General features: G+C 41.8%; 1 protein-coding gene across 17 annotated transcripts in view; it reads left to right on the top strand.

The window, feature by feature from the left end:
- Lpp (LIM domain containing preferred translocation partner in lipoma) overlaps positions 1–20,889 on the top strand; it is a 663,875-nt gene that overhangs the window by 99,690 nt on the left and 543,296 nt on the right. For 2 of the 17 annotated variants that reach the window (XM_058585070.1, XM_046462632.2), the window contains exon 3: positions 13,459–13,583. The exons of the other annotated variants lie outside the window; for them this stretch is intronic. The gene's annotated coding sequence lies outside the window, so the exon portion shown is untranslated. The remainder of the gene's footprint in view (positions 1–13,458; positions 13,584–20,889) is intronic. 17 annotated transcript variants of the gene reach the window in all.

The following is a 20,889-nucleotide window of genomic DNA, read 5'->3' as shown; positions in this document are numbered from 1 at the left end:
CCTTTCTCTTCCTCCTCCTCCTCCTCCTCTTTCTCTATCACCACCCCCACCAGCAGCAGCACTCCCCTCCCTAAAATAAATAAACCAGTCGCTCCAAAAGGTTCCAAGCACATTAGTCACATATCCCAGAAGTTTAATACAGAATTATTTTGACAGCGAGAACAAGAAGTGTTTTCTAGTTGAACGCACAGAACTTGCTTATTCCAACTGGGCTTTCTGCCGCACAGACAGATGATATGTTTTTTAGATGGATCGGCTGTGCAGCGCGGAGACTGCGACGCTTCCCTTGGATACATAACAAACTGCTCACTATCAAAAGCGGCTGGGGAGAAGATGTGAACCGGCAGAGAGGGAGAGAGGGAGAGAGGGAGAATGAAATCAGGTTCTTATTGAGAATGTAACTTTCTCACTAATAGCTTTCATGACTCACAGAGAGATTTCTGTGTGTTTGTTTATTTATTTGGCTGCCTCTGGAGCCATGGAGTCCTTTTTTTAAAACCCCGGCTTATGCGTGTTCTAGAAGACCCGGGCAGATTGAGTTGCTGCCACACGGGTGGCTGTCCAAGCATTCCAGCCGGAGTGGCTCTTCCAGAAATATTTCTTGACTCACTTATTTAGCACTTTCTATTGTTGTTACTGGGCAGATTAAAGAATCCCCTGCCCCTGCCCTTTGGCCATGCTAGTTCTGAGCTGATAGGGTCCACTTGTCCCTGTTTGGCAGATAGGAAGAATGAGGAATAAAGCTGAAGCACATTGTTGCTCAAGAGAGATCGTTGCCTGAGGTGCCACCCAGGCAACAGAGGTGCCAGAGGGTGCATGCTCTCTTCCTTTCTGCTTTGACCCTCTCCTTCAGGGTCCTGAGTAGGAGGGTCTTTCCTCAGCAGTAGTGTGTCTGGGTGGAGACCGAGAGGTGAGTGTGCTGGAGAGGAGTCAGGGACCTAGTTCCTATCCTGCAGTACCTCCTCCTCCTCGGGATTCCCAGCCTCTGAGGCCTGGGCTGACTCTCTGTCACGTGTTCTCTCCTGCTTTCTTACCCTCTTCTGGCTGTTTCTCCCAAGGCCCTTATTTCCGGGCTTTTTTTCTGAAGGTACTTACTGGCTGTGTGATCTTGGATGGCAAATACTTTGGGCCTCAGTATTTTTAGATGCTTTTCTTTTGTGAAATCTTTTTTAAAATCCCTCATGAAGATTGAGTAGGCTTCCATCCAGGGCCAAGTTGTCCCTTGGGAATGCTGTCTCCATGGAACCCACTTTGAAAACCACAGTATTGTAGGTGCTTCAAGGTCTTTAGGAAACCCTGATGATATGCGTCTACCTTCTTTAAGCCTTGGGCCTCTCTGTCCATCTTTGAAGGCTAAGAAAGTGGCACGTGTACAGATCAGGAAGACTTGACCTTTGATGGTGACAGGACATGGGCTCTTCTTTATGCTTGCTCACTTTGGGTGATTCTTCTCAGCAGGGTGCCTTCTGGTCATCCTCTGGGCAGCTGGATGTAGCCCATCATTACTATGCATCACATTGCACTGAGCAGGGGAGCTGCAGTCTTAGGAAAGTCTGCCCCATATTGGGGCTCTGGGATAAGGGCGCGTGCTTAGGAACCTCTATGAGAAGAAGAACCTGGCATTCAAACTATCTTTAAGAAAAGTTTTTTAACTGCCAAGTTTGCTCTGTAAGAGGAAGGTGGAGCATGGGCTTTCCTTCCTCCTCTGGAATTCATTCAGTATAGCATTCATCTGTCACTGTGCTATTCCCTCAAAAGTTTCTGACCTTTGTAATCATACTTTATATGTTCATATTGCAGGGCAGTTTCTGAAGATTTTTTTTTTTTTTCCCCAAGGGAGATTTCATTTGTGCTTCACAACAATTCTGAAGCTAAAGAGACTCAATGAGATTTTATGTGTCTGCCCAAGTTCATAGTTAGGTTGGGGAGAACTGTGGGAATGGGAAGCTTAGGCTCACTGGCTCATGCCATTGCACCAACCATTCATTCTCCTTCAGGAATTATGAATGCTATTAACAGGTACAATTTATCAAGTGCTTACTTATATATTAAACACTGCTAGGTGGATACTTTACAAAAAGCCAATTTAATTGTTTCAACTTCTTTATAAGGTAGAAACGATTATGCCCACTATGTAGAGGAATGACTAAAGATGTACAGCAGATAAATAGCTTGCTAAGGGTTCTACTTCACAGAATTGATGGATCTAAGATTCTAATTTGGATCCCCTGCCTCCAGGGTTTTTTCAAATATAGGATGTGATCCTTGCCCATCCTCAGTCCTCATAAGAAGACAAAAAGTACGTTCTTGGAACACTAAAGCTAGCCTGTGGGTGACCATGTGCTATAGTGAGTACCATACACTGTTAGGGTTAGCAGGTAGCTGTTTTCCTTTTTTGCTTGTGGATACCACAAAGTATCTATGCTATTCCTTCTGCCTCCTTTTTAGATTTTATATGTTCCTTGTTGAAATCATGAGTCCTCCATTCTCCTTGTTAGTTATGTGCTGTTGGGCAAGTTATTTCTATTCTTGGGGCCTAATAGCAAAATAGCTAACCCTTTCTGCTCAGATCATTCTAAGTCACACATCTAGGGAGTGTGAACAATGAATTCTCTAAGATTCCTTTAAAATTATGTCATTTACAATTATAGATACCGAATAAATTTTTGTTTTAACTTGGGATGACAATTGCAGGGATATTTCAAAGAGATTTTCTGCTTCTGAAATGCAATTTCCAAAAGTTTTAAAGTCAGACACCACATGAAGAAATAATGATATCATATCAAAAAAGACAAATGCCCAATCTGTGTTCTGATAGGCTTACTGCTTACTTCTTGTGTTTTCTTGGTCTCAGTTTTTTTCTTTCTTTTACTTATGTTAGAACAAACCTTGTCCCCAAATACGTGCGTGTGCGCACACACACACATAGACAATTCTAGAGAAAGAAAGCCTCCTACGTTCATTAAACTTGCCATCGTCTCAGAATCTGGTTCATATACCTTTGGGTGAGCAACAGAAATTTGTCTTTTCCTTTCCAAGTTCAGGGTGTGAATCAATTTCTTTCTCCCTGCCTTTTGCATTTTAGTAAATGTTTCCTAGATGGATTCAGTGGGTTTCCAGTAAAGACAAACAGCTCAGAAAGCAGATTGCATTCATACCGAGGCCTGAATTCTGTGACCCAGACTTTGGAGCTCAGTGCCATATATGGCAAAAAGAGGAACAGGAGAGGCAGTTGAGGGAGAATGCCAGACATACAATGCATTCCTCAGAAATGTGCATACGCAACTGACAAAACAGGACCCTCATTGATTTCCATGTTATGCAGAACATGAACTGTGAAGTTTCCAGAAAGAAGCCAATGTTCCAAGCGTCTGCCACAAGGAACAGTTTATTTTCTTTTTTCTTTTTAGTCACATGTCGGTTTAATTTGGAGTAAGTGTTCAAGTCCATGCTAGCATGGGTGTGGACTAAAAAATTATTCTTACAGTCAGCAGACATGGGTTCTCTGCCCAATTCGACTGCTATCCAACTGTGAAACTCTTCTCTCTCGCTCTCTCTTCCTGGCCTGTATTTTTCAATGGCAAAGTAGTGGGTTGGATTTGATGATCTCCAAGATCTCTACTGTTTCTGTTTTCTTTGGTTCTAATTTTGCCCGAGATTTTCCAGTTCCTGTGGAGTTCCCTGCAGAAAGTATTTTCTGATTCTTCCCAATGCATTTTGTGGTTTGAACTTTTAAAGACATATCCTGATCTTGAATTTTTCTTTGTGATTTCCTTAAGTATGTTTTGGATGCATTATTATCCTTTACTAGGCAGGTGATTTCTTGCTCTGGGTAGTGATGAATGCATTTCCTGTATCTTCATGCTCTTCCTCCTCCACTTGTCCTTGTTCCTGGAGAAACAGTGGGGATATGTCCAATACATAGTTGCGGGAACAGGTGTCCAGTTAGCAAATGCAGCTTTTTAATGGCCTTGTTAGTTGTCTGCTTCCATGACACATTCAGCCTTCTCTGTGGGAGAAGTGGGACCAGCAGGAGGCAGATCCCACAGCTTCCTCACACCTGTAGATACAGAACTAGGGATGTAAAACTGAGGTGTTGGTTTCCCAGTCAGTAATTGGATGAGTCACTCGGTTGTCACAGATGTTAAAAAGAAATAGAATTGCAAAACTCTGGCCCTGGAGTGGACTGTAGTCCTTTTTACTCTAGGAGACAAGGCATGATTTTAAACGCTCCTCTTTGTCTGGGTTCTGCAGACTATTGTCAACAGACTACAACAGTCTTGTTAGAAAAGTTTGTAATTTTCCACTCCTTTTGAAGAAGGTTCTAGCCAAAGTCCACCTCTCCCATTTCCCTTCTCTGCTGAGATAAAGGGAGGTTCCTTATTCCTTGACAAAGTATCCTGGTCCTTGGGCTTGCATGTATTGATGGCAGCTTGTGTCCCTAGCTTGTGCACAGTGAGTGACTGGAAAGTCACTTCTCTGAGGAAGCCATGGTAGTGTAGCAGCACCCATGAGTCCCCTTCCTGCATGCTGAGGATGAAGAGCCAGCTAGCCTCTCAGGCTCTGCCTTAACTTGCTTCAGATTCCCCTTTGCTGGAAGCTGACCACAGCACAGCCACGAGTCATGCAAAGAGAAGGAGGGAGACGAGTTCTTGTAAGCAGAGGGGTTCCTGGCAGGGGGGGGGGGGATGATACAAGATCTGTGTTCCAATGGCAGCTGTGCCACATACTTGCCCTAGACTGATGGAACAGGCTTTGTGGTTGGGGTCCTTGATTTCTGTATCTGGCCAGTGGAGGTGCTAGTGGGTCTGCAAATCCTCTTCTAGCTCATAAAGCCTGAATTTAATGTACTTCCAGCTTGTTTTGATATCCTGAGTGATATTGAGCTAGTCAGCTTGCACAAAATTCTGAGCATACCATTACCCCCTGGATAACACAAGATCCCCCCCTGGTGGGTACCTGCTCACCATAATTAGGAGTAGATTTTTGAGTGTGGCATTCTGCCCCATTCCCAGCCTAGTTCCAACTTTGGCCCAGTATTTGCTTCTATGTGTGGCATTCATCTTCACTTTGAATTCTCTGTGAGCTCTTTGTACTACAGAGGTACATGTGTGTGTAAGAATAGGAAACTGCACACTATGACATGGCGGAGTCTATGGGTCAGGAGTGGAACTGAAAATAAATCAGGATTCTAAACCAGGATTCGGGGGTTCTGTAGCAGACTCTACAAGTGGTTCTGGGGAGATTTAGGGACACTGAAAGCAATGTATCTTCTGCTTCAGTGAAAAACATAAATTTTAATGGTTACAAATGCTTCTTGCTATTATAAGAAAAACCACAGGAAAGACCAATCATATAAACAGTAATAATTTATTGACCATGACTAATCCTTTGGGGAGTAAGATAGGTGACGTAGGCTTCTGAAGGTTTTGCAGTGGACTAACCCCTTTCACACTCATTAACTCATCAGATCCTTATAACAGGCCCATGAGTGTGGCAGGCTAAGGCACATTACCCTTATTTTACTAATGAGTTGAGTGATGCTCAAATAAAGTGAAGAAACCATCCAGTGTCACATGGTGAAGAGGTGGCACAACAGAGATTGTCTAGTACTTTTATGCTTGCGTCCTGATTTTTGAAGCTACAGCTTAGCTGGTAAAGAAGGATCAAGACACACTCAGCCCTCACCCCATACGCACAGCCAGAGCATGGTAGAGGGTGGTATTTTAATGAGTTGGGAGTCGTGTGGGTCATAGTATTTGATGAATCACTCCTGGTGATTAGTGGGGTGATGTTAGTTAACTTTCACAGCTGAGATATCAACTCGTGTACCCTGACAGGTAACAGGATTGAAGATTTTTGCTTGCTGACTGCTCACACATGCAGGTGTACTTTCACATATTGAAGGCAACAAAGAACTAATATGCCTTGAATATTTAATATTTGATCTGTAGAAGTGAACCATGAACTGAGGGCTGGAAAGAATTTAAAACTTAAATAAATCCCATCTCCCCTGTCGACCTTCAGTCTCTTTTCTGATATTCATACAGTTAGTAAGTTCTCATCTATCACACGAGATATATTTTAGTGAAGAGTCATTGGTCCAGAGGCTGTAACGTTCAGTATTTAGAGATATTTATAGATAATTTGTGACTTCCATTAATAGTTGTTTGTAAAACCATTAAATGGCATTATGAAAACTAAACCTTTCTCTGAAATGTATATTTTCTTCTTAGAGCAAGTTTCGTGGGTTGGCACTCTGTGCATTCTTCTCTCAATTATTGACTCTCATTTGCCTTAAAATTTCTCCTTCTGTGATTTAGGGCTTCGTAACTTAATTCTGGAAATTATAAATTGGGGAAGTAAGCTCATTCTGTATTCTTTCCCTTTGATTCCATTTTTGGTCCCGGAATTATATCTACATAATTCCTTAAGTTTTGAGTCATATAGGAACATGTTCTGTGTTCTTGCACATGATTCTTAAAACCTATTTATACTTTCTTAGAACCACAAAGGGGACCACAAAGTTCTTCTCAGATAGCCCAAGACTATAAGTTCTGTGAGGTCAGGAGCAGTGTTAAGTTTATTTCTGTATATCCTCCTCCTGTAACTCCAAACACCCAGCCCAGTGCCAGGTGGCCTCAGAAAAAGAGAGTTCAGTTGAATTGGATTTTTCATCTTGCTGCTCTCTCTGTTCCTATTCAACTCGTCCAGTCATTGGGGGAAGAATGTGGACCCATCAAGTGTGATGAGTAAGTGAATCATGGGCTTTGCTGCCCTCCACCAGGGCTTTAGCTGTGTTTAGATTTAAGAATGCTGAGTAACTAATAAAAACCGATTCCAAAGCACTCTGCAGATAGAAAGTGCTTCATATGTAATAAATAATAACGGCCTTTCAAGATTAGGCACAGCCACAGAAAGAAGTGCCGACCTTGCAGGCTATAGGAGCTTCTGAGAGAGCTTATGGTAGAGGAGTGAATTGGTTGAGACTGATTCCTATCATCACTTTGTAAAGAATACTTTTACCTCCAAGTCACCGTATTTTTCTCATGGGGAAATGTTTACTTTCTGAATTCTCTAGGAATTAATCCTTGCATTGGTATTAGGAGTCTGACTGCAGGATCACTATAAGTGACAGGCAAGCCTAGAAGAGCTTAAATTCAGTCCTTCCCAGATTCTGATGCCTTTCCCGACTACTGTGTCCTTAAAGAAATCAGTAGTGACCTCTTTTAGTTCCAGGGCACATGGTAGTTTAAGAGGTACATGTTAGCACCTTTTCCCAAAGGACATAGTAGACTGGCCAGGGCCCTTCTGGCTTCGTATTATTGGTTTCGGAGTAGAACCTCATTTGGCTGTACAGGGTACTTCTCCGCAGATTCTCTGCCTCCTCCCAGAGAGGCCTTGATTTTCTTCTTGGAACTTTGTCAAGCAAATTGCCTGCCTTTCCTTTGTCCTGGGTTTCAGGTCAGTTTTATTCAAATTTGATGAATAAATGACAGCTGGCCACCAGGAGTCACCCACTATGTTTTCACCCGCATTATCTGCCTTGTTAAAGCAAGTAGAAGCGTACACAGAATCTTGCTATTCTCCTGGGTGACTTTAAAAGCCTTTTTCTTCTTAGTCATGAGATTCCACTCTAACTGGCCATTATTCATTCAATCAGTAAATATTTATTGGACACCTATTGTATTTCAGGTACTTTTATAGGTACTTTTTTTTTTATAGGTACTTTTATAGGTGCTGGTCTGCTAGAGTTAATGTTTGAAGGATTTAACAGAAGTATGATTTAAAAAAAAATAACATGACAGAAGTATGCTTTAAAGAGACAAACAGAACACAATAGCTTTTTCATTTAGACCTTTCTTCCTTCTCTCTCTCTCTCTTTTTTCCTTCTGAGTAACCTGACTCAACACTGCTTTCTCTCTTACTTTTACCAAGACACCCGTGTTTTCCTCTTGTTTTCTTCTTTACTCCTATTGTGTCTGCCTGTGCTTCTTGCAATGTTAATGGTGCAGATGAAGCTGCCCCGGCAGAATCCACCTTCATACCTATGCCCTCCCTGCTCTCTTGCTCCGGGCATGGGGTGGTACGCACGTGCCTATGCTGTAAATCAGAGAACCCGAAGGGAAGAGTGGCTAGTGGCCTGAATCCAGCACTACTGCATTATCAGGATCCATCTGAAGAAATGGATGTGACCTAAAGGCCAGGCCTGGTGACCCAAATGCCTCAGCATATTCAACTCAACAGGACTTCTGTCTTTTCTCTGAAGTCTCGTATCTCTTTATTTGGACTGGACTTAATAGAATTTCCTTAACACTAATTAATAATAAATAAATGAATTTGATAATAGACTTAATAGAACTTTTTCTGTACTGAGTTATTTTACCCATTTCTTAGTTTTCCTAGGTGACATGGACCATGTTAGTGTGGTTGAAATTTGTTAAATGAATGGGGGACCAGGAGAACATTTTCCTCCTCTGAAAACTAGTTTCTTATTTTGAAAAGAGAAACGAGTCACATTTGACACTGAGTCCTAGATTTCAGTGGCTCAAATGCAGAGACCTGACCTCTCTATTGACCAAGTAGTTGGATGATACTCTCCTCGGATTTCTACTAAAGCTTGAGGTTTGCAGGTGCCTGACCATCCATGGGGTATTGTGATCCACTCTAAATTAGGGCCAGTGATTATGCCTTAGCAAAAAGCAAGGCAGTGCTTGTGGCAGAAAATATTTTCTTTTTCATTCTCAGGACATAGATCTCTAACTTCACACTTTACCTCCTGCCTTTGTTTCATGCTGGTTTCTAGCCCTTTGCCCCTCTTTAGAGCCTTGCATCATTAGCATGATAATTTGCATTTATTTTCACACACATTCTGTGTCAGGCCCTACACCTGTACTTTCAGTATCTCATTTCATATAATCCTTAAAGCCAGCCCATCTAGTAGCTACTAGTTATTCATATTGGATAGGTGAGTTATGGATGGATTAGAGAGGTTTAAGTAACTTCTCCAAAGTCACATAGCCTGTAACGGCAGGATTAGGTTAGAAATGAGATCTCTCTGACAGCAGCCTTTGATTTTGTTTATGCTCTCTTCACCCCTGGTTTCTTCTCCTGCCCAACTCTGTTTACCTTGTGCACGGCTGAGGACTGAGGTCTGTGTGCAGGGCTGGAGGGAGAGCTCTGTCCTCACTTCTTCCTGTGGTGGTGCCTGTAGCCAGCAACCTTCCATGTGTGTCATATGCTTCTGACCTCTCAGTATCTGAATTGATTCTCAAGACCGAATTCACTGACAGGTCCCTTCTAATAGGTTCATCGTTTTGACATTGCTTTCTTGTGCATGGTCTGGGGTTGTACACAGAGCTGTTGGATTCAAATGTCTTCTCGGTGTCTTTAAAAAAAATTTTTTTTTTTTTTGCATGTCCATCATAATACAATATGTTATAACAAGATCTTAAGACTTTAGACTTTTTTGAGAATTTGGGAGCAACTTGAGAAAGGAGAGTGAGGTTGGAGAGAGGCATGGCCTTTGCATCTTCTCAGTGGACCATTGTGGAGGCCTTGTGATATATCCTGGCCCCTGTGAGCTCCTCATACTCTCCAGGGAACTGCCTCAGCCTGGAACACTTATAGTATTGGTGCTTAGCATTTTTGTATTACTTTACATTTGCAAAGTGCTTTCCAGTGATTTATGAGCTGTTCTTGTTTTTAATAGCCCCTGGAGATAAGTTGATATTCAGTCTTCCGAGAATGTAAATGCATAGAGAAGGCTCATCTCACTAGATAATATTGGATCTGGGTTCAGGGCTCTGACCTCCTGGGATAAGGTCATTTGAGGCTATTGTCTCATGTGGGTTAGAAGGAAATCAAGTGGACTTAACTTCAGTTCTCAGTCTCTAAGGCAGAGGTGAAATGATGGTGGCTATTTAAGAAAATGACACAGAAGCTGTTATTTACAGAGCTGAATTCCAGTCCTGACTCCACGGCTGCCCAGTTTTACTGACTTTGAGCAGTTGCTCACCTATGTCTCAGATTTGCCTCTGGTTAAAAAAGAGTTTTCTCCAAGGTCACTTTAGAGCCAACATGGTGTTAAATACAACTGAATGACTTTGGACTTCTCCGGAACCCTGTGTAGCCAGTGAATTATATGACAGAGAACATGGGTATAGATCTAAACCATTAGGGAACTTGTATTAAAAGATGCTCACCTTCCTTTTTCTCGGGCTCAAGGACTAACTGACAATGATGTGCCTTCAGCTTCGTTTTAGGAAGCATACAATCTCATTCACTATAAAACTGAGATGGTGAGTAGAGTTGCTAGAGGAAAATCAGACCGGAGCCAAGACCATCAATTCTATATCTTATGGGTGTTGTAGAAAGTAATTAGCAGGCTTGATTATCTCACTGGTTCAACACACGTTTTAGGGATGTGATGTAATGTGAAGCAACATTTAGTTGTCAGATTTTAGGGCTGTATCAAATTTATTCTTGCAGGAAAAGTCTAGTTGTCCTGGCAACCTGAAATTGATTTTCTTCTTGCTCTTGTCAGCTGAAACTGGTCCCCTTTGAATCATTCCTCTAATTTAATACAGAGAACTGTATGTCCCCACCTGGTGACCGGATCGTACTTAATGACAGGTAACTCCAGCAAATGGTTTTTCTCTTCTACCTGAGCCAGAAGCTATGCTTTCTTACTACCTTCACCCTGTGTTGTTTCTCTTTGTGGTTATTTGTCTGTGGAGTTAGGTGTAGAAATAAAGAGTCATTTGATTAATTAAGAGTTTAATCAGGCCTATAGAGCCATGACGTCATTGGCAGCCAATCATGGCCTTCCATTTTCAGTTACCTCCTGGGCATGGGTGGGATTAGAATGCTCTCCAGAAGAGGGAGTCCTTTTGTGGGAATGCCTACCATTTTTGTAACCTGGGGAGGGTGATGTAATGGCCCAGAAAACAGAAAGCAGAGCTGCCTGGCTGCTTTTTTGCCTGTCAGTCATCTCTGTCCAGTGGAGGGGGTTGGTCCACAAAAGGTGGAATCGACATCACCGAGAAGGAACCGATGCATGCCCTTGACATGTGAGGAGGTGGTGGGGGAGCCCTTCACTTTGCTGAGATGATTGCAGAGCTTGTGTGCCACTCTCACTGCATCTCAGGATTCAGAACTTCTGACGGGGAACTGCTGCCAGTAATTTTGAGGAAACCTGGAAATCAGCAGAAATGCCAGAAGTGAGGAGATGAGGAAATAAATATCAGTTATCAAAAAAACAGGTATCCGGAGTCTAGAATCTGCTGACTTCATTGTGATTCCTGGTATGGTTCTAGGATGGCTTAGTAGACAGATGATTTATGATTGGATGAAAGGAAGTAGTGTTCACCAGGAGCCAGGACAGGGTCACTTAGCCATTTCCCTTTTTGTTTGGGTTAACGAGCTGTTGGATTGAAATATCACAGACATAGTGTAGAGGGTGCAGGCTTTGGAGATGGATCATCTGGATTGAAATCCAAGATTGTCAGTTTTGTAGCCACATGACCTTTGCTAAGTTGTTTAATTTTTGTGACTCAGCTTCCTTCTCTGGCTAATCATGGGGCTCACAAAGGATTCCTCCGTGGAGCTCAAATGAAATAACGTATGGGAAATGCTCAAAGCAAAAACCTGCGTATAATAAATATTTAATAAATGTTGCCATAATTATTATTAGTAGGAAGAAATTTAAGTAAAGCATTTAAAAATCTTTTACATGGTTTTGGATCAGTTGAAAACATGTAAACTGGATGGATTTATGGGTACAAGAATAAACATGACTTATTAGTAATGTGGATGGAGAAAGAGTGTGCATCTTGGTGGCAAAAGCTCCAAAGCTGTGTTTCAAAGAGGAAGTTGCAGGGAGGGGGAAGAATTTGTGAGCATTTTGCAACTTGCTGAACCCCACCCAGTCCCCCCTTATTTTTTTCTCCCATGAATTAGTAGTCATCATTAATAATTTTGGTATTTGTCTATTTTTATTTCCAATACTTACATATCTATAAGTAAGATAGTTTTTGGTTAAAAAAACCCTCAAAATTTATTTATTCAAATTTTTTTCTTTTGTTCTTTCATAAAATATCACAACTACCAATGTTGAAACAGTTTCTCGGAGCTTCAGTACCCTGTTGACCTACATATCATTGTCCTTATAGCCACGGACAGCGGGGTACCTGTACTGCTTTCCCCTCTTCTTACCATAGACTTAAGACTTTTCTTCCTTTTCCTTCCTTTGTTTCTTTTATTGTTCCTCCCTTCCCCTTCTTATTTATCTGCCTCCTTCACCATTTCCTCATTTACCTTTGTCTTCTGTTCCCTTCCCTCACCCTTCCTCCCTTACTGTCTACCTTTCCCCTTTCTTCTTTTTCTTCTTCCTTCTTTCCTCCTCTTTATTCTATTCTCCTTCTCCTCTTTTTTTTTTTATTTTTCATGTTTTATCTCTTGCCTTAGCTTAGTCTCAGTAACCAGGCATTTACCTGATGCTAGAGGCCCTTGGAGAAGCAGGCTCTGGCCACCTATTCTTGTCTACGAATTGTCAGGACCCCATCAAAAACATTTATTGGGCCCCTGCTTCCTAGTCTTTAACACTGGAGCTCTCCCCAGCTTTCAAGTTATATCTCAGTGATATCATTGTTCAGCCTCACAAGGCCATGGTGGCCTATAAGTGACCCATGTCTTGTGTAGTTTCTTGTCCTGTATGCAGGGGTGATATAGGAAGTTGGCTTGCATTTGCGTTTATCTGTCTGGACTGCTGGAAGGGTAGGAAGTGCCCCTGAGACCAGTGAGCTCAGAATTTCTGTCATGTGACCTCTAGTGTGTTTTCTTTACTTCCAGGTGTCCCTGACACAGGTGTTGTGCTTGCTCAGAGGCCTTTGCACCTCTGACTTCAGGCAGCCTTCACACCTCCTCCCTGACTCCTTCCTGTTACCGCATGTTCATACCTCTCACCCTATGGGAGGGCCATCCTTTCTGAAGGGCCCTCTCTGATAAGCAGCTTCCTTCAGACCCAGTTCAAATTCTACCTTCTCAGAAACATCAGCTTTTCCATTTGGAATGAGCTTCTCTCTCCTGTCTTGTCCCTACCATGCAGTTTGTACTTTGAGAAGTGCGCTCTCTCTCGCTCTCTCTCTCGCTCTCTCTCTCTCTCTCTCTCTCTCTCTCACACACACACACACACACAGTGCGTGTTTTGATGGCTGGTGTCTGTTTCTGGGCTCTGATCAGAGGATACCTCTGAGTTTTCACAGCCTGGCTCAGTGGCTGGCCTTTCAGGCATTCTGTAACTGTTAAATTGAATTACTGAGAAGGCTGTGCTATGTAAGGTTAAGTGCAACTAACCCAGGGAACCAGAAGGGCCTCTGGGAACTGGGCTCAGGAGCCCAGCTTGTATGAGTAGCCCTCAGCTTTTCCCCAGCTCCTCTTAATCCTGTTTTTCTCTAGGCAGAAGGAGAGGGGGTGCCTGCTTAAGATGCTGGTGACATTCCCAGAGAAGTTGGGTCAGAATGTGCCATCTCATTTCCAGCTCTCAAGTTCCTAGAGTATCAACCCTTGCCCTGTCTGAAAAGGTTAGTGTTACAGGAAGTGGTTACGTGACGACCTCCGAATTTCTGGCTTTGATTATTGATCTTGAAGAAGACTTTGCAGTTGCCCCTGTTACAAGGAAGGCAGAGTTGCTAAGGTGCTGCACTTGTGAGACTAAGTAAAGATTCAGCTTTGTTTATGATTCTGACCTTTGGGAACAGTCCAGGGTCAGCCTGTTTACATGATGTACTCCATAAATCCACTGCTCACCAGCGCTGTTGGGTTCTTAACTTGATGGCTGCTTGTGAAACACCTTTTCCTAACTTGCAGATGAATGTTGCATCCAGTGACTCACACAGATAAAAATCCTTTATATTTAAATTGTTTCAGAGAACTTAGGTAAAAAGAGGATGTGCGCAGCAGAGGAAAGAGAAAAAGCAATCCAAGGATGCTTGGTTCCCAGTTCTAAATCTAAGAGAGACTTGTATGACATGGAACTTTAATTTCCAGATTTGTAAAATGGAAACGCTGATAATTATTAGGGAGGGTTGTTAGGCAAATCAATTTAGCTCATTTAGGAGAAACATCTGGTAGAGGACCTGGTACTTTTCAACAACGGAGTATTCCAGCAAAGTTACAAGTACTTGCTGTGAACCCAGCTTCTATAGCTAGCTGCTTGAATTTGAATGATTTATATTACTTCAGTAAGAATGAGTTATTAAACCTCACTGAGCCCCAGTTTAAATGGCTTTAATTTGGAGTTAAGTATACTTTGCATGCCAAGGTATAAAGATTAGAGCATGTAAAGGCCCCAATGCACATCAGCACTGCTCCAAAGAGCCGGCTGCTCTGAAGTCATGGGTCTGCTTACTGGAGAAGTGGACTTCGGAGGTGTTGACCGAAGTTATCCTCTATGGCCAAATTGATTTCTTGGATCCTGGTTTCTCTTTAGAAACCAGACCCACAGAGTAGACCCTGGTACGGAAACACTGATTTTATGAAGGCATAAGCCACAGCATGTGTAGAAAAGTGGTTGAGAGTGTTCTCACAGCCTGCAGATGAGGAGGTATTGGAGAGAAGGCAGTATTTTATCCAGAAATGATATGGTAGGAAGAGAAAGGTTGAGGCTGGTGATGAATTGGTGAGTTAATGCTTGCCTTCAGTGGTAGTGACCAGGCCTAATCTAGGGCAATGGTAAGTGGGGCTGGGGACAAGAAGCCGCCAGGAAGAATAGGCAAAAGAAACAGAATGATACCCAGGAGGACCAAGGTAGAGGTGAGTGGGTTGAGTCAAAGTGTGGGATACAGTGTCTTAGATATTCTGCAAGGGGAGAAGGGTGGATGCTCTCTATAGAAACCATCCCATTAAGTAGAATGAAGGGATGGTTGGAAGTGCATGTGTAAATGTGCATCTGTATATGTATCTGTGCATGTGTGCATGAGTGTATTGGTGACAGGGCCAAGGAGTCTGAGGACTTACCCAAGACCATATAGCTGGGAAACATCTTTCATTTGATCACATTGCTAAGTTTGGTAATGACTGCAATTGACAGAAATGGTCAGGGGGAACATGTAGAGAACGGGCCTCAGTCCCATTTCCTGCCCTCCCAAGCAGGTAGTGAGTAGGAGTTTTGAGTTTCTCTGTTTGATAGCATCACCTCCTCTGCTTTCCCAGAAATTATTCCTCGAAGTATGACTCGAATCGTTCCTCTGTTGGGAGATGTCTCAGTTCAGAGCTGACTTTCAGCTCTGGTTGTTGACTAAAAAATGGTAATACTGGCAATTCAGAAGTGACCCAATCAGGTGAGAAAACAAGTCTGGAAGGTCAGGGGGCCTGAGTGTGGGTTCTGGCCTTGTTTCTAGAGACCTGTATGGAATGGGCAAGTGAGTCTACTTCTTAGTGCTTCAGTTTGTCCCCTCTAATTGGAGGATCATGATTTCTATGTGATAAATTTGTTTTGACAGTGCTTTGCAAATTGCAGTATTGGTCGTAGTATAATAAAGATAAAGGATTTGGATTCCATTTCTACATTTGCAAAGCAGTAGGCGGGGTGGTGAATTGGTCAGCTTGTGTGAGTTGTGCACATGTTTAACATTACAGCAAGGCCAGCATCTTCTCCTTTTGTGGGTGTGGGTGTGTGGGTGTGTGGGTCTTAGAATGTTGTGGTTAGTGATTCTAGAATCTACTGACTGCTTGATTCTGTCCTGCCTTGTGCAAAGCACCAGAACTCCTGCCCTTGTCAGCTCTGGAAGATGCGTCACTTTAATAAGACAGATTTCCTAGTTCACTGTGTTGTCCTGGGAGGATTTTTTAATTTCTAGGCCTTTATTTTTCCATGATAATAAGAAACTCTCACTGTGTGAGCTTAGGGTTAATGGGACCAAGGCTTGTAAAGTCCCTCTAAGTTGTCCCGAGTTCTATGTATTTTTGGAGCATTTTTTTCCTCCCTATTGCTAGTGGCACGAGGGAACTTCTTATGTTTTGAAAAGACCCACCAGTTCAGAAGAGGAAATGGAGTGAGGGAAGCCCATAGAGGGAAGTGACTTTCCAGGGGCCTTGGAGTGAGTTGGAATCCTGAGAACTGAGCCTGTGAGAGCTGTGTCACAATATGTTCAATTCAGTGTGAGCCTGATTTCCCCCAGCCTAGGACTTTGACAGAGGAAGACAAAAATCTCCTCAGAAAGTTGTCAGCTCTCTGAATCCTTGAAGGGGTGGGAGAAGTCCTTTTGGTGAGTGTGGCTGCAGGTGCAGAGGCACCACTACCTCCTGTCCTTGTTCAGTTGTAACTTGCTTCTTTTGTGGTGCTGGAGATTGAACCCAGGGCTTTGTGCATGCAGGGCAAGCACTCTACCAACTGAGCTATATCCCAACCCATTATTTGGGTTTTGAATGAATCAACATACTTGTGACCCAGAGGACCCTGTGATGTGCTGGGCCACATGCTGGAATTAGTCAGAAGGCAAAACTGCTTCTCCTGACCCTGGAACCCACTTATTCTGCCTGGTTGAAAAGAATCCTCTCTGGTCCTCAGTTTCCTTATTCTTGGCAATTGTTTTCTCTCTTACTGCTTTATGGTGTTGGTATAGAAATAAATAGAGGGAACATTTTTATTTTTGTAATTAATATTGCACTATTTAGATTTCATGATTTTCTGTCATTTAAAATGGGCAACTGACTTTTTTGTCCCTCAAAAGTAAATGTATTGGTATTAAAAAAAAAAAAAGCCATTTTAAGTTCCAAGGATAGCTAGCAGGTAGGTTTTGCCTGCTGTCAGAGTTTCCTAATTTCAGCTTGTGCCATTTCAAATAAATATTGAAGATAATCAGTGAGAGGGTGCTCATGCAAATCAGAGCACGGGTTGAAATGTCTCAGGTTCCCACCAGCCTCTCACATCTACCTTAGCTTCTAGTATTCAGTTCTTCATAGACCCTGGGGCTTGAGCCCTCCTTTTGAAATGCAACTCATGAAGACACACTTCTCTTAGCACTTAATCACTGGGCTCCAGAAGGTCACTATTTAAGAAACTGAGGTCTGGCAAGGTCATACATTGAGGAAACGGCAGAAATCAAGACTAGAAGCCAACTCTTTGGATTCTCAATTCTCTGCTCTTTCTGACACATCACTCTTCCCTCCTGTCAGGTGAAGAGAGAAGCCAGATGGTTTGACAAATGGTTCTTGTTGCTGTCAAATCTGCCTTCTCTTTCTGCTCTGACAGACAGTTCTTACCTTCCCCCCAACCCCCCTCTTTTTTTAGCGGGGAGGAAAGGGTGGTGGATACTGAGCGAGAGAGGGAGGTAGATGAAGGCAAAAAAAAAAAAAAAAAGTCATCTTAGTGTCTGATTCTTTATGTGGTAGAGATGGCCAATAAGCTCTTGTTTCTCTGGCAAGAAGCAAAGTGAAGGCAATGAGTAATCGTCATCTTGAATTTAAAGCATATAGGGGCCTAGAAATGGCAGGCTGTATTAGGAGACAACATTGATTTCATATATATTCATCTTTAAAAAAACATGTTTAAGATGCCATATCCATAAATACTAATAAGGCTGTCTGATTCCAATTTTCAGGTGAGATTAGCATTTTATTGAGTATTTTATCTGTCAGATTCAATACTGGATGTACCATCCTCCCAGGCTTATTAGCATAATTGCTGTGCTTAAGCAACAATAAAAAATTCAGCAGTAAAATAGCAGTTAGTACAGGCAATTTGTTATCAAAAGCTTTTACTTAAGGACAGCTCCAGCCTGCATTTATTAGCAAGTTAGGGTTATAATTTATTTTTATTTGGAAAAACAAAAGGAGGGAAAAAGATTTTGCTTTTTTGTTTTGGAAATAATAGAGAAATTAGAAAGCATTGCCTCTCTGGAAAATCGTCCGCATCCCTTCTTCCCCACCGCTGAAAGCGGGCTGTGATGGGAATAGATTCCACTTGAGGCACGTTGGCTCAGACAAAAAGTCGCTTTCCTAGGCATTAGAATAAATGAGTGGTAATGTCCCTTTGTGTTTGTACAGACATTTCCAAAACAATTTCAGATCTCTGCTGTTGCTTAAATCTCACATCAGTTCTGAGTTCTCCGTTCTTAGAAATAGAAAACTGAGTTGAAATGACTCTTTCATGTAGGCAGTTTAATGGTAGAGCTGGGCTACAAGAACTAGTCTTCCAGCCTCCAGTCCCATGGCTGCATGGGGACCCTTCACACCCTTCTCCTCAGCTCCTGGTATGGGTACTTTCTCCGGCCCTGTGGTAGAGGGGTTTTATACCGGGCTTTTTCCATCAGCTTGTATACATACACCCATACCCACACATCTGCACATACGTATATGCTTTATGCACACACACATTTATGTTTATGCATATATATATACACACACACATATGCATTTATGTTTATGCATATACACACACATACATCATCCCCCCCCCCCCAAAAAAAAACCCTTAATTATGTACTCTTGTGTTTTTTTCCTTTAGTGTCTGAGTTGAAGTAGTTCTGCCACTGGATTTTCTCTTGACACCAAATGTCCTCTATCCTTTGTCTTAAAAATCTCTCTCTCCTCCCTAGTGACTGACTCAGAAAGTACTTGTGATTACCATCTGGACCTGGTGCACTATAAATGATTTTATAAGTAATGTGTCAGTCTTTATAGAGAAAATAAAGGTAACATTTAAAAGTGTGGATATTGGGAAATCATTTTTCTTCTTGACTTCTTGAGAAATGTATCAGAAATAAATAAGAACTTTAAATGGAGCCTTTTTTAGTATGTTTGAGACTTCAATTATGGGTAATAATTTTCAAATTGAAGATAAAAATTTGTGTGAAAATGGACAATTGAAGCTCCTAAAGTTTGAGAGAAGTTATTTTAGAATCAAATTTTTATTCTAAGGTATGTTCAGTGAAAGCTCTTGTAATCATTGACTCTGAACATCTCCAATATGCAAAGAGTCTGTGCTGGTCTCTGAGGGGTTTATAGGTTAAACTGGATTGGGTCCTAAGACTCAATTTACGTTTAGACTGTTGGAGAGGACATTAATAATAAATTAATCATGTTTTTCTTTTTGAGTGGCTATTATAGGATAAGAATTTTTCTTATGTAATTTAATTTCCATGTTTCACTCAATTATTCATTGAATAAACATTTGCGCACCATTTGTTATATGCCAGTCACTGTTTGTTGTGTCTTAGATGCATCATCTCATTTAATTTTTATAAAACTCCTATGAATTAGCTGCAGTACTGTTCTCATTGTTTAGATGAGGAACCTCAGGCACAGAGTAACTTGCCCAAGTCACAAAACTGGTAAATAGTACAACTGCTCTTATACCCTCACTACCTGGCAAAATAAATGAAGGAATGGCTGGGTAAGAAGACGGTGTAATGATGGCTGGAGGTTAGCAGAACCCCTATATTAAAGAGCATTGAGCTTGCAACTGGATGGATTTTCAGACCCTGGAATGCTCTTCTTGGTGTTCATAAAAGCCTCAGTTAAATCCCCTCTTAGAATTCCAGTGTCTTCCCTTGAATTGGGGATAATAAAATTTTCCTCTCAATGTCATTGTGAGAATAAATTTGAAAATGTGTGTAAGATCTTCCCAAAGTGCCTGGTTTTGTGGATGTCTAGCCCATCTTGGGAAGGGTTTTGTGCCTAGGCAGTTTTACGTGTAGGTTAAGTTCAGCCACCAAAGCACATTGCCTGTGTTTAAATCCATGATGCCAAATAATATCATAGGACCTGGCCAAACAGTCTTTTCTCTTTGTGCCTCAATTTCCTCTTCTGTAAACTGGACCTACCTCAGAGGATTATTGAGGATTTAATAGGTTAAAATGTGGCGAGCTCTGGCCGATGTTGGCTGTTACTGTTCTATTCCACTTTTATGATGAGGAAGGACAGGTGCAAAGTGAAGTTTAGGACCATGTAGGATCCCTGTCCATTCACTCAAGGACAGAGAACAAGAAGGGTTTTTTTTTTGCCTTTGACCTGTCTGTCTCTGCAAGGTGGTTGGGAAAGTAAATTTCAACTGCTATAGAGTATGCAAGGAGAAGAGAACATACCTGCATCCTTGATAAATTCCCTAGGGAAAGTTGCTAGGTGGTTACCAAGGGTCTTTGCTGGCCTTAGAGTGGTATTTTTTCTGTATCTTCCAAGCATGTTCTGTCTTTCCTCAGTCTACACATACCTGGTGCCTGTCCTCAAAGCCATCTCCTGTTTTTCTTCTTTCAAGAAAGCATTTCTCTATTGAGATTACTTCTTCTTTGGACCCTTTATGCAGATTTTGGTATTTTACTTCTTCAAAGGTAATATGCTTTAGCTTATGTATTTCACTCACTTTCAAAGAGTAGGATTGCACAGAAGATAACTTAATTTTAAAGACATGTTTACTGAGATGAGTTCTAAAATGGAGGGATTCTTTAGGATCTTATGCTTTATAGGCCCTATTGTCCTAAAACAGCAATTATCTTTTTTTTTTTTTTTTTGTGTGTGTGTGGGAGAGGGAGAGGGAGAGGGAGAGGGAGAGGGAGAGAGAGAGAGAGAGAGAGAGAGAGAGAGAGAGAGAGAGAGAGAGAGAGAGAGAGAATATGAATGAATATGTATGTATATATGCATATATTCCTGGATTTTATAGTGTTGATTTTGGGGCATTTCTTCAGTCTATTCAAAATAGAAACAGAAAGACAATGGTAAGCATTCATGTCATTAAAAAATGTCTTTATAGGGAAGGACATTAAGATGATTCCTTACATTGTGTATGGGGCTTTGTGGTTTTCAAAGCACTTCAATATACATTTTCTTCTGGGTGTCTTAGAGCATCCCTATGAAGTGAGCAAGGCAGGGCTGATCATTATTTCTCTTCCA

Source organism: Marmota monax, unplaced genomic scaffold, assembly GCF_021218885.2.
Source record: "Marmota monax isolate L192 unplaced genomic scaffold, Marmota_monax_Labrador192_F-V1.1 WCK01_AAM20220418_F8-fsc00100, whole genome shotgun sequence".
Lineage (NCBI taxonomy): Eukaryota > Metazoa > Chordata > Mammalia > Rodentia > Sciuridae > Marmota > Marmota monax.
The sequence above is the reverse complement of the archived record's forward strand: the minus strand, read 5'-3'. Positions and strand labels throughout refer to the sequence as shown.